Below are 13,737 nucleotides of genomic sequence, written 5' to 3' on the forward strand. Positions count from 1 at the left end.
TGTAATTCCTGGGACTAAAGTATTACCATTATGTTCCAACTAGCAGACAAGGTATCCCAAGTTTTTTGGGGGTGTACTTGGTTGCTGATCTCCTAATAATCCACCAGATGGCATCCTTGGTCCATGAGAGAATCAACTATGTGAATTGTGGGTTATTTCAACTGTGCTTTGCAGTCCTTACAGAAATCAGTCATTAACTCCTCCACAGAGAAAGTATTAATACCTTGCTGTTGTTTTTAAAATACTGTGTATTACATGTGGCATTTTTTTAACTTCTTTGTTGAGACGGTAATGGGTGGAACATGGGTGCTTGATATACCACACTGGGGACAAATTGTTAAAGATGTATTTAAAATTATGTATTTAAAAGCAAGGTCAGATACACAACTGCAATTTTGCAAGTAGACTCCATTAGAACATGTTATCCTGTTGGTATTATACCAGTATGATTCATTCTGCCAACTCATATAAGTGACTAATATGAGGTTATAATTTCTTTAATCAGTCTTAGAAGAGGTATTGCTAATCATCTTCATAACTGAAAGCACTTTGCAGCACTTGTAGCCATGCAAGTGTTTTGTTTTTTTTGGAGTGGGGAAAAAAAAGTTGATGAAAAATGTCAGCACCCTCCCGTTTATGTGGTCACCTCAGTGGGAGTCTGAGTACAACTCAAAAACAAACAGCATCAAGGCCACCAAGAAGTCACTGTGTTGTCCCTCCAAGTGCATTGTGGCCTTCAAACATTGTTTATTAATTAAAACCCAACAGAAGAGGATCACTCGGTGCTCAGCGGGCAACGAGAGCCGTCGCACAACGCCTATTAAGGCCTCCATTCACATGAAAGCCATCTCCAGACAACAGCAGCTTTTGAAGAGCAGCCCTCCCTGCCAGCCTCCGTTTGCTCCTCAGCAGGAGTGTGGCAGAGTGTGTGTATATGTGTGAGATCTCCCTCTTTGCCACTGGAGAGGCCAGCTTGGTCTTGGTGCCAGCCACTTCTTCACCAGAATGCCAGCTCCACTTCCAGTGCCAAGTCGTTCACCCGGCTCTGCCCGCCTGTATGTCTGCCAGGCTGAAGAGCCCCCATCAGGGACGCTGCTGTCCAGCTTCCTACTGGGCCAATGAAAAGTCTCTTTGACAGCTGTCTTGATCAGCTCCACTCCTAAAGCATACTGTCTGCCAGTTGTCAACTTTCTATACATTGATCACATTAGTATATATCTATGCAAATGCTAAAAGTAGCAGAACAAATGATAGTATAGATGAGGCTCACTACTATACTGTGTGCATACTTTCATAAGAAACAAAAAAAATGGTGTATTTCAAACAAGGTTGAAATTTACGAGTTATACTTCCTGCCACCAAATATATACCTCCCTGACAATGTGGTGGTTTTGATCTGTAGTGATTGCAATCTGCTTTTAATGCTTCGCTTTATTCCATCTGGCCTCACATAACATTTGTTTTTTGTCTGTACACATACCTGTTTATAGAGCTTTTGATCTTATCACCTTATTAAGTTTGCTCAGCTGCTCAGAACAAAATGTCCTACCTGTCAAGAACCCTGGAAACATGTCAAACAACTCCCTGTTCTGCAGCAGTGAACATTTTTATTACAACTGATGCAGATGCTGTGATACAATCAGGAGCATCAGAGAAACAAGCAGTGGAAGCAAGGGAGGGAAGTTACGAACATACGAAAGTCACGTTATTTTCAATTAAAACGATCAATTTAGTTTATAGCCTAAGATAGCTATTACAGACCACTTTAGCAGCCAGTTTCCCAAAATGGTCCAGAGCATGCAAAGTGCAACTTTTGGACACTCTCAGTTATAAATAGCAAGGTGTCTGACATTTATGGCTCTCTTTTAGGGCTATGATTTCTTTGCTTTAACGAAACGAGAGCAGAATCAGTAGGGGGCGGTAGAGACCACTTGTGGATGCCAATCAATGCATAGATTTATAAACGTAGAAAGGTAATCAACCTTATTATGTGCACACGTGTTTGGTTTCCTCCATGCCATTTATTTATAAACAGACTCATTGTTTTTTTTTTAAGTTTTTGAGAAGCACCTTTAATTGATCAGTGGGGGATGGGGAAGGAAAGGGGAGTTATTTTATCCCGTGTAATCCTGGTAACTACATCAGGATATATGAAAGAGGAAATGTGGCACACATGCAGTTTTTGGAAGCCTGGCTGAGCTTGTCTAAACACTCACACAAAGTCCACCTTTATGTCTCCCTACCGGCCCGGGCGTCGCGGCAGACAATGACCTGTATTTCCCGGCACAAAGTGCTCTCTGTGTCCGCCGGAGCTCCCCCGCTTTAATGGAGGTGATTGCCCGTGTTCAGTGCAGCGCGTCCTCCGCTGTGCGTGATTAATCACCGTGTTAAACGCTGGAGCTGGGCGTCCCCCGGGCGGAGAGAGGGCCGGTAGGCCGACGTGGAACCCCGGGGGCTGGGGGGCAGCCGGGACGGCCTCGGGTCAGCATCCGTCGGCAGCGAATAAAAGAGTGGAGAAAAGTCCTCATCCGTCACATATGGTTTACATTAAAGCAGAAGTGAGATGCAGTCACAAACAGAAGTCCAACATACTGTGACCTAAATGTTTCTGAAGTGGTGGCAGAAAAAATATGAGGTCTCCAAAGTTACATCTATATATCAAGATCATTTCAAATAACGGACTTCTTGGAGATTGTCCCTCCTCTCCTCTGGATCATGCTAACAAGCTTGCATATTGCTGTAATGTTATTTACCCCGAAAACTCCATCTAGAGCTGACGTGTTGATTTACAGTATAGTGACATCTGCTGAACCTGATGATGATAATCTGATCAAAGCCCATAGTGTTTATTGTAGTGTTATTGGTATGTTTTGGGCCAAATATTGAAACGGGTAATTTGTATTTTATTGTGAAGTAATGAAAACCAATGACCTCTACATGCAGTCTTCAACTACAGTAGTTATTTTCTGTCATCCTGAATGATTTAAAGCAATATCAGGAGGTGAAAGCATTTTCCAACATAAATTTTAGACTAAAGCATACATAAATAAATAAACTTTTTTGGCGTAATTGCTCTTTAAATCTCTTCTATGACCCATGGACTCAGGTCGGGAATGCTTTCCACCCCTCAGGTTGGAAACTGCTGTCATATTCCTTCTGTCTCTCCTCATAACTTGCATCCACTGCAGCTTAACAGTTAAGTTCAGTGCAGCTAAAATGCCTTCTAAATGTGCACCATAAACCAGCAGTAAGCCCGTGCTTCCTTTGTTTCTCGGTAGCAGACCGTGGCCCCTTCATAATTCTTGTCACTCTAAATCAGAGATAAATAATGAGCTTTCCCATGGAAGCGATGGAAAGTGGAAGAATTTGGGGCTGATCTGCTATTGCTAAATGTTAAGTGGTTGTTATTGTGCCTCGGCATGGGGCACAGGAAACATGGATGTGAATGTACGAGCTGCTGGGCTGCGTGTTAAATGGAAATGTCACAGTGATAAAGAGCGCACCTTCCGTGCCCAAGAGCGTGTGCTTGTTTTTGTGCGTGCATGCGTGTGAGAAGACTTGGTGGCATACTTTGCAGGCGCACTGTAAATCCACAGCATGAGCTGCAGATAGCTGCACGCTCACTGACACACACGCACACAAACACCCACACTTGAATCTATTCCTACTTTCCAGGAGTTTACATCTAATGCTGCTCCAGTAATGTGAGCTCACACGTCGGAATCTAGCAGATAAAATCCCCACCCGCATAAATTTCTGACCCTATTAAAAGCACGTAAAACTCACACTGAATAAAATAAAACCGACTTCACCGGCCCTCTGGGCACGTATAGTGTCCCAGACTGAAGGTGTTGAAGAGAAATTAGGCTGAGCAGCAGAGCGCTGGGAAACACAGCAGTTTCTGTGAAGGAAAACGCTGGGAGGCGCAGACATCCAACATGTAAAAATCACCCAGGGCAAGGAGGTGAATGGGCCAATCATGATGTCTGAGATATTGAATTTACCTCACGTAATGTGGCATGAATGAAGCCCTTAAAGGTATCAGTTTTCAGCCAATAAACAGGGAGAATCAGACACATGGTTCAGTTGGAGTTGAACATGTGAGGCCAGTCACAAACACCCACCCACCCACCCACACACACACACACACACATACACATATAGCCAATGCCCCGGTCACCCAGTCAGGCTGCTACTGTGAACATTAAAATCACCATTCGACTTAACAAATCAAACCTTTCGCTATATGTTAAGGTCTTGACAAGCTTTGATTTCTGTCCGTAACCCAAAATTAACCAAACAGAACTGTTCCAAAATACAGTAGCAGTCGAAATCATGCTTGACATTCACTATTTGAGTCCGCTTTTGTATTTCCACAGACTGAAAGCCTGTGCATTACCAAAACGCTTATGTTTTTTTCTGCTTCTTCTTCCTCCATTCAGCCAGGCCTGATGGCTCCTGCTGCTGGAGTGTCTGAGACTTTGATGGCGGCTCTGTGTCGTGTGGCGTTGGCGTCCGCGCTGTGCCAGGCGGCGTGTGTGGTCAACAGGCAACCGAGAAGCTGCGGGGAAGCGAAAGGGCTGTGGGTCAAGGCAGAAGCCCCTTTGGTTCGAGACAGGGCCTCACCATGTATCTCTTCTCCGTCCGCTCTTCACGCCTTCTATTCATCTTCAGATTTCTGTGTCTGTCTCCCTGGCTGACCTTGAATAACTCATACCTACAGTACGCATGGCATATGCCTCTTTCACAATTTTCTGCATCCTGCAAAGACTTATTATATCCTTCTCACACACTTACACCTCATCTTTCTCTCCTCCCTCCCTCTGTGGCCTAGGGGCATATGGTTTGGCTGGGCAAGAGATAAGAGAGACGTGTCAGCATGAGGTACTGAACAAACACATCTTTCATTTCTTCCTTTCTTCTCTCCTGCTTTAAGTCCACTTCCCTGTCCTAGTCCTTTCTCCTCTCCTCTTTCGTCCCTCCTCTTCTCTCCCGATCTCCTCACCTCCTTCGTCTCTGTGACGGCTGGGTACAATTAGGAGCAGAAAGCCTTTCGTCTTGTCAGGGAGAGACTTTTGTTATATTTGCGGCTGATGGAGAGGGGAGCGGAGGGAGAGAATGGGCTTCAGATGCTCTCTAGGAGTGAAGATGAGGGGGGAAATGAAGGGCTAGAGGAGAAGAGACAGATCTCCTCATGCTGAATGAAAGGCCTTCTTTCCTCTCTGGTAGGGCACATCAGAGACATGCTCTCCTTCACTTTATGGAGGGGAAAGTGGTTTCCACCAAACTCTGCTTCCATTTATCTTTGGCTCGCTCGCCCTACTCGCTGTACACACACTTCCTCACGTGTTCACATTTGTACGGCACATGCACGCACATGCACGTTCTGCACGCATACTGGATTTGCTTTGATTCCTGATTGCTTTGGTTTCTGCGGTGGCTTGATCAGGTTACTGTTTAAACTCTGTGCCAAGCCAGTGTGTGTGTGTCTGTCTGAGCCTCTGTGTGTGTGCGTAGAAGTGTGATGATGGTCCCTCAGTCAGTGGTGGGAATAGCACAGTTTCAGCTGCTATTATTAGCCCTCTGTTCCACAGGCCTGATTCTTTTCCCTGTCTCTTGTCTGACACCAGCATTTCATTATTATCTGGCTCAAGCGCAGGAACATCCATGCTCCCAGTGCTAGCTACAGCTAGGACGCTTTCATTCCAACAAGGCTTTTTATAGGCTGCTACTCTCGTATACATTATGTCCTTTATTGTGTGAAAGACACAGGGTAGACAGAAATGGGTTAAAGCATCATTTGGTGGGTGCGGGTACTTTAAGATCTACTACAGCAGTGTAGCGGTCACAAAAACACATAATTTGTTCATATTTCAACAGATGAATCGATGAAAAATGGCAATGATAATGCATAAAAGCATAAAATTCTATTTTTGCACCAGTTTATGAAAACTTGGAAGTGTGCAGTCTGTACTTGAAAAAACATTGAGCTGAACAGGCGGAGGACAGAAGAAGTAGTGGCAGGCTTGTCAACTATCTATTGCAGATGAATAGTATCTGACACTTATGTCCTTAATAACAAAAATCCAGCAAAGACTTGGGATGCCTCTAAACCCTGAGTGGACCCATCTGCTGTTTGCTGAAGCTTTGTCCAAGATTTCTTCAGTAGAAGAGTGACTGTTCTTAAGGAAGGGAAACAGGGATAAAAGGCTGATGTATGATAAATTACACAAGAAATGGACTGAAAATCAGAAGCACCAGATCTTATGGAGTGATGAATTCAAATATGCATTCTTTTCCTTCAAGAACCCTGGAGAACTTTTCCTAAAGACTACTTAAAGGAAACTACAAATAAGCTTGCTCTAAGAGAGTTTAGGCTACGTCCAAGACTAAAGGCAATCATACCAAATACTGGCTTTCAAGCTCATTAGAATTATACAAACATGGTTTTACTGGTTATACATGGGTATGCTGCACTCCCATGCATGTTTACATGCTTCAATAAATTGCTGCACCTTTTCCCATTTTCATATCAAAAACATAAAGACTTGAGGAGTGACTCGAGACTTTTGCACAGTACAATACATAAAACAAAAAAACAAGCTTAGTATTATTATTATTTTTATTATTATTTAGTGTTCAGCCGCCCATCAGAGTGCTGTTTCCAGCCCATACTAACCCCTTGATGTACTAGTTCCCAGAAACAGGTGACACACTTACTTTGCCTTTTGTTGCGCACTCAGACACCAGCAGACAGTTGACAGATGCACCCTTGACCGGTGAGCATTTCAAGGACACAGTCCTCACACTTGAATAATTTGAGCACAGTCACTGCTCACACATATGAAGACAAATGCATACACACACTTGCTCGCAGTACCCAGCGCACAACCCCCCACCACACTTACCAGTCTCACAGAGTGGCTTCCATTACAGATAAGTGCGGCACTGGTATTGACAGGGTCATGAAGGACCCTAGCTGTTGTGACCTTTGAGACTACTATCTGTTTGACCAGCCAGATGGTCAAAGTGAGAGAGGCTCAGTATTTTGAAAAGAAAAAAAAATGCCACAACAGGGTTTTTTTAAAAACACCTTGCACTTCAGAGAAAGATTTCAAAAGAGAAAAGCCCCATTAGTAACATTTCTAATATGCTTGTATGATATAGTATGAATGAAAGAGGAATTTCCCTGTTAATCATTCATGTCTGTGTTTATGTTTGAAAGTGTGCGCGGGCAGCTCTCTCTGGATGTTTTCTCTGTATGTGAGCCGTGTGGCTCTCGACAAAAATAAACTTCCTGTGAGAAGCGCCTGCCACAGGCCAAAATCATTCTATAGCCCCTCTTTTCTCTTGTGTTTAATTCCTGACCCGAGACCAGTGTGATGTTAGTTTAGCAGTGCTTAAGATGCGTCCCTCGAGCGGCGAAGCCAACCAGGGGCAAGAGTGCTGTGAGTTTAGTGTACATGAATGACGAGTCCTCTGTGGTTTTTAACTTTAACTTCGAGTTCAGAAGTTCAGTCTGTGAACGTAGAAAGTTAAATCTATGAAACTGTCTACAGGGCTGTCCCTGACATTTCAGAGTCGTGAAATTGAAGATATTTTGGGTTAAAATGTCTTTGAACTTCTTTTTTTGTTTCTATAAATCAGTCAGTGAGTGATGTCCAAATATACGAGGGATGAACTCTAAATTTGTCTCTTCCTGTAAGAACATCTGGGTCTCTCTTTCTCTCATACTCACACACACACACACACACACACACACACACACACACACACACACACACACACACACACACACACACACACTGACGTCCCCCAACCGACACACAGATTCATGTATAGGATATAAACTGTTATCCACAGTTTCCCTTTGTCATTTCATCATGATTTTGGGTGAGAATTTATGTGAGATAATAGCAGTAAAACAGCAGTGTGATGTCACGTCCACAACCACAAGACTTTATGCTCCCACATTGTTGCGCAGTTAGTTTGATTTAATCAATTTTGGTTTGTTGTTTTACTACACATCATGACACTACATTGTATAATAAATGATGGCATGCGCAATTGGTTTTCAGCTGTTTTAAGCCAAAGGGCCAGCAAAATGGACTGAACCATCGTCTTTGTCCACATGGGTGAGAATGTGGTTTCTGTATATAAGATTATTTATTGCACCTGTGGCTAGTATATAGACTGAGCTGTCTTTCATTGAGTTAGGTCACTTTGTTTAGGTTTTGTTAGGCATTGTTTTCGTGTAGAGTTCTAATCAGTTGACCTCTTTTTTCTTTTTTTTTAGACTGACATATTTCTTAAAATAGCCTATTTAGGATTATATTTCTTGATATTGTCTTTGTGTTTATGGGGTATAAAAAAACCCACATTTTAAAAATTATACCTATGCCTGGGCATCCTTCGACTGCTTGGTCCCTTACAAGCAGGAAGGAATCTATGAGAAACCATATTTCTTCTTCCTGTTAGAGTACCAGGCTTTATGATTGAGGAGGTGGTGATGGCGGTGCTCTTGTGGTTTAGTTAAATCCTAGACCCGCTGGTCATGTTGCTCACGAGGTGCTGAAGCTTGGGGATCTGATGCTGGCTAATGGGCTGAAACGGCTCACTGTAAATGTCGCTGGCTTCCTGGGTGGTCATCTTTATCAGGTGGGGTATAAACCTAAGTGGTACTGAAAAGGTTTTGACTCAAGTCCAGAAAACAGTCCTTAGCTGACCACTTGGAAAAATGTGAATAGCCAGAGAATTTGTAGATTTTCTCTCTATGGAATTCTCAATTGATACAGAAGACCTGTTGTTGTTTTATTTTTGCTTTTTTCTCTGCTTGGAGTTGGTGTCCTTGCATCGGATTGTCAAGTGTGTGCAGGCTTTGTGGTCAGTTTTCATAAACACACACATTGCTAATGTTGTATCTGTCGTATCTGTCATCTATCTGCAGATCTCAGTGTTATCTGTCCTATAGACACCCTACCCAAATACCACAAGCTAGATCCCACACTGGAGAGTCAAAGTTCACCTGGTTGGGATCTGACCCCTGTGTGACCTCTTCTGATGTGATTGATCACTAACACAAAAGAGTCCCAGTGGTCAGTGGTCACTGAGGTCCCGGGCCATCCGTTAGCCACAGCAGGGGCAGATAGGGGAAAGGTTTCCGGGTCAGGGGTCAGGGAGATGCCACATGCTCGGTCGTCTGTCACATGGTTTGGCCCTCTTGGATGACACTGGACGGCTTTGAGAACCCAGTCCAGTCTCCCTGTAGTCCACCCTTCTGGATAGATGTGATTCATACAGGCTATCAGTTCCCTCTGATGAGGCCAACATATGACTTATGGGATGCGCCAGACTTTACAGAATGCTTAGATGCCATGTGGTTGTAAACCAGGGCAACAAAAAGAAGCTCATTTCGGGCTGTCTTATATCTATGTGATATACCATGGAAGTAAGTTATTTGTATGTGGCTGTTGTTTAGTCTGTGTAAAAAAAACAAACAACAAACAAACTTAAAAAATTCAATACCACATTTTATGTTTTCCTGTCTTTGTACACATGCACATGACCCTCCAGCCCCCAACATCCCCTCATTCAACACACACACACACACACACACACACACACACACACACACACACACACTTGTAAAGTGGAGGTGACCCTGTCCAGACGGGATATGAGGCTCAGTTCCATGGCAAAGCGCTGCTATTACTGCTGAGGAGGGGAAATGTGAGCCAGCTTACTGTCCTAAATCGATGGACTCGCTTCTGCTGTCCCAGGAGTCTGCTCATTCTCTATCACTGTCACCACAGCCCGTCTATCTCTCTTCCTCCACATCTCCCCTCTCAGTTTCTTATGCTCTTTGTTGCTTTCACGCCACCCCCTCCTCCTCTCCCCTCTGTTTTAGTGTTTGTATCTACAGTTTATCTCTTCTTATCTCACAGTAACCGATATGCAACATGAAGAAATCTGATGGACAGAAATGAAGAAATGTGAAGCCCACAGCAATTAATACACAACAGTTTGCCTGATGCAACATGTCTGATAGCACCAGTCATTATCCTGTGTAGCCTCTTCCCTCTATCTTCCCTTCTTGTCTTTCCTTATCTTATTTTTTCTTCCGCTGAAACTTTAATAAGTGTTCGTCTTTCTGACTTATCGATTCACAGCGGAAATCACTGCTCTATCTTCCTGCTGCTTTGGAGGAATGGCAGATCAGCTTTTCATTTCAGTTCAGTTTAATTAGTGTGTGGTGGGGGTGGGGATAACACAAGATGTTTAGGAGATGCGGGATGAGGAGGCAAACTGTAACACCCACTGTAAATAATGTTTGTTGCTGTTTGTTTCATTGTATACGCAGGCATGTACTGTACATCTTTGTTAGTTTTCACATGTGTAAACACATTTAAGCTATAAAGACAGGGAGTAGGATTGTGTGTACAAATACATCCTTCAATGCGTATATATGAGACTTTGTGTTGTGTTTGCATGTCTCTGTATACTTGACAATGAGGTTTCTTATACTTCCTGTATAGTTAGGACCAGCTACATGTTCAGATCCTGAGAGTGTGCTCCTTATTTTAAAGTTGCTCTGCCGGTAAGACATGATATTAGGGAAACTTGGCCTACATTACTGTGCAAAATGTTTAATCCACTGCTAACTCCTTTCAGTTTGGTTCCAAGAAGCCAAACTGTTGTAATCATTTTTCAAAATGGTCTTGAGCAGCAGTGCTACAAAAGCTTCTCTGAAGTTTTTAGAAGTTTGTCTTTAGATATTGGCTGCCTTTTGCTCAGTTTTAGTCCGGCCCTTTTACCTGACCATCTCTAAAAGGAATTTTTGGTTGTTTATGTAGGGTTTTTTTTAAGCCATGTAACACAGACCCATGAATCATTCAGGCATATAAAAGTCGCCTAACTCAAGGAGTGAATCAGTGTTCATCCCTTGAGTTAGCAGTCTACAAATAACAGACAATTTAGCAAAGAGCCCATGCTAATCTAACAATTTTAAATTCTATTTTTAGGAACTTTGTTGCCAGTGACAAAAAGGCTTAAAAAATAGTATTTTTAAACAACAAGGCAATTACCCAAGAGCTAATATCGGTAAATCTGGCATATCTCTATGTACTGTGCAGTGTGTCCTTAAAAAATCTGGGGAAGTTAGACAAGCAGATGATTTGATTCAACAGTGAGTGTCTACAGCCATCTGTAAAGCACAGAGGAGGATCTTTCATGGTTTGCATATCACTCCCAGACATTACTGAAGCAGCATCGGATAATCTCGAGAAAGAAAAAACAAAAGACAGCCAACATCTAAAAAAGAGCTTTCAATGTCCTTCAACATGCCTGCAGCACTGTTCCAGAAGACTGTTTAAACTTTACCTAAGAGAGTTAGGGTTGTGTTGATAAATGAAGGTGGTCATACCACACCAAGGTTGAATTTTACAAACTGTTTTTGTATTTTTTAAAATATATTTCCATTTATGTTTGCATGTCTGTATTTTCCATTTTCCTACTAAAACATAAAGATTCAAGACTTTTGCACAGTACTGTATATGTGTTAACACTGTGGCTCCATAGTGTAGTGGTTAACACATTTGCCTAACATCCAAATGATTAATGTCTGGAGAGCGGGAGGAGACAAGTCCTTTGGAGGGTTACATCAGGAAGGGCATCAGGCGTGAAAAGCTGCTAAATCAAATTTGTGGAATCATCCATTGTGGTGTCCGCTTGTCAATAAGTCAACAGCCCAGAGGTTTTCACTATTCAGTGACATATGAGGAAATGAAATGGCTTTGCCAATGAGTGTGATGGGTTAATAAACACGTTAACCCATATATACTTGTGGTCAGAGGTTTTTGCACTCATCATGGGCATGAATGGTAATTTGGGTGTTTTAATGATTTCTTTGAACTGTTCTTTTTCCAAGGTGGAATGGCTCTACAGCATACATCTTTAATGACTTTTAAAAAACACAAGTTTTGATTTATTTTGCATTATCTCAATATCACACAGGGTGAAAAGTATACATAGAGTTTCTGTTGTAAACATCTACTAAGGTTCAGTAGTTCAGTCTTGACCTATAAGGTAGTTTTAACTATAGGGCTGTTTTTTTCCAATTTGGATGGGTTGGATGGGCTCTGTCAGTTTCTTTTCTCGTGCTGTCATAGCAGAGATGAGATGGTCAGAATTATGAAAACAAGATTGAAGAATTTTGTTTAAGATAAGGATTAGTAGCAGGGGTAGGCTGAGGTTAGTTTAAAGTTTAGTGTCAGGCATGTAAAGGCCTGAGTCTAGAGATGCAACTCCCAGAAGTACAAACTTGTGTGTATGATGATATGCACAGCTAAATTCCCTTCATTATCACTTGGGGAACACTTTGCCTTTGCACAGCCATGACTGCGACCCTGTGTTTCAATTCTAATATAAAAAAGAAGGCAAATTTCAGCCAGGAGGATTTTCCTGTAAACGTCCTCCTCTGGGTGAGAGCCATCAATCTGCCTCTGGCAGCATTCAGGCCGGAAACAAGGATCACATTCAGTCAAAACAGACCAGTGTTTGGTTTCCACCGTAGAACACGGTTGGACGCCAGTGGCAAGACCCTCACTGTGTGTGTGAGTGTGAGTGAGAAAAGAAGTGAGAACCTCTGGTTTCTTTGACAATTTGAAACACAGGTGAACTGTGAACCCCTTGTATCTAATTTGTTAATTTGCCCGGAAGCGAAGAAAACCTTGACAGCCTTGCTTACTAAATGGAGTGAACTTTCATCTCTCGACACTATAATTGCGTGCCAGTGCCAGTTGGTGAGCTGCACAGGCACACGGAAGACGCCTGGTCTTCTCAACACATGTTACTGTGCTTTGTAATGAGTTGAAAACTCCCATCTGTAGCTTGCTCTCTGTTCTCCTTTCTTCTCTGGGTCAGAGAATATAAGCCATTAATCATCACCTGGGTGTGTGACAGCCAGCGTTTGATTGGAGGTTTGATCCCAGCTCTTTGACAGCCTTCTCTCTCTGGCTGGTGTTGCTAGAGGGGTAAAGGTAGGGAGGCAGGGTGGCAGGGATGTGCAGGGGGGGTTGAGCACACTTCACAGGAAGCATAATTGGCCGTGAGTGAGTGCTTACTGGATCAGCAGCGAGATCCCTGACTGAGCAGTGTGTGTCAGCTGCCCTGGACCCCCTCCAAGAAGCTGGGGATATTTTTAATTTACCTCCTACATCAGGCCTCAGGAATGCCCCCCTCCCTCCCCACCTATAGATTCCATACCCCACCCCCTCTCCCTTTCATTCACTCTTGCTCTGCTTCCCATTATCTTTATTTGAAATTCAGATCTAGATTGTCTCATCAGAAACACATGTTAGCGGCATACTTGTGTATGTGCGGAGCGTACAGGAGCTGCCGTGTGCATGCCAGCATAGGTACATGTGATCTTAAGCACACAGATTCACATTATTTCACTCTGAAAGCTGATACGTGGGTTCACTGTGAAATGGGCCCAAGGTGCACTCCGGAAATACCTGAAAGCAGAGCCAGGATGCATGTTGTTTTATCCAGCACTGCCAGGTCACAAGAGTTCAGACTTTCTTCACAGGCATGCCTTTCTGATTGATCTGGATCGGAACCAATGACTGGTCCTGCCCTTAGGAACAGTAAATCTACTTTGTTACTAATACATAACCAGGTTGCCGTTGTTTAGATGCCTTCTGAAGGGGCCCTGCTGCTACCGCCGTCTTACTTTGA

At 43.1% G+C, this 13,737-nt stretch overlaps 1 long non-coding RNA gene across 1 annotated transcript in view; it reads left to right on the forward strand.

Moving 5' to 3' along the window:
- Window positions 1-4,452: 4,452 nt before the first annotated feature.
- LOC143412773 (uncharacterized) overlaps window positions 4,453-13,737 on the forward strand; it is an 87,760-nt gene continuing 78,475 nt past the window's right edge. The window contains exons 1-2 of the long non-coding RNA XR_013093313.1: window positions 4,453-4,722; window positions 4,835-4,884. This is a non-coding gene — a long non-coding RNA (uncharacterized LOC143412773). The remainder of the gene's footprint in view (window positions 4,723-4,834; window positions 4,885-13,737) is intronic.

Source organism: Maylandia zebra, linkage group LG15, assembly GCF_041146795.1.
Source record: "Maylandia zebra isolate NMK-2024a linkage group LG15, Mzebra_GT3a, whole genome shotgun sequence".
Taxonomy (NCBI): domain Eukaryota; kingdom Metazoa; phylum Chordata; class Actinopteri; order Cichliformes; family Cichlidae; genus Maylandia; species Maylandia zebra.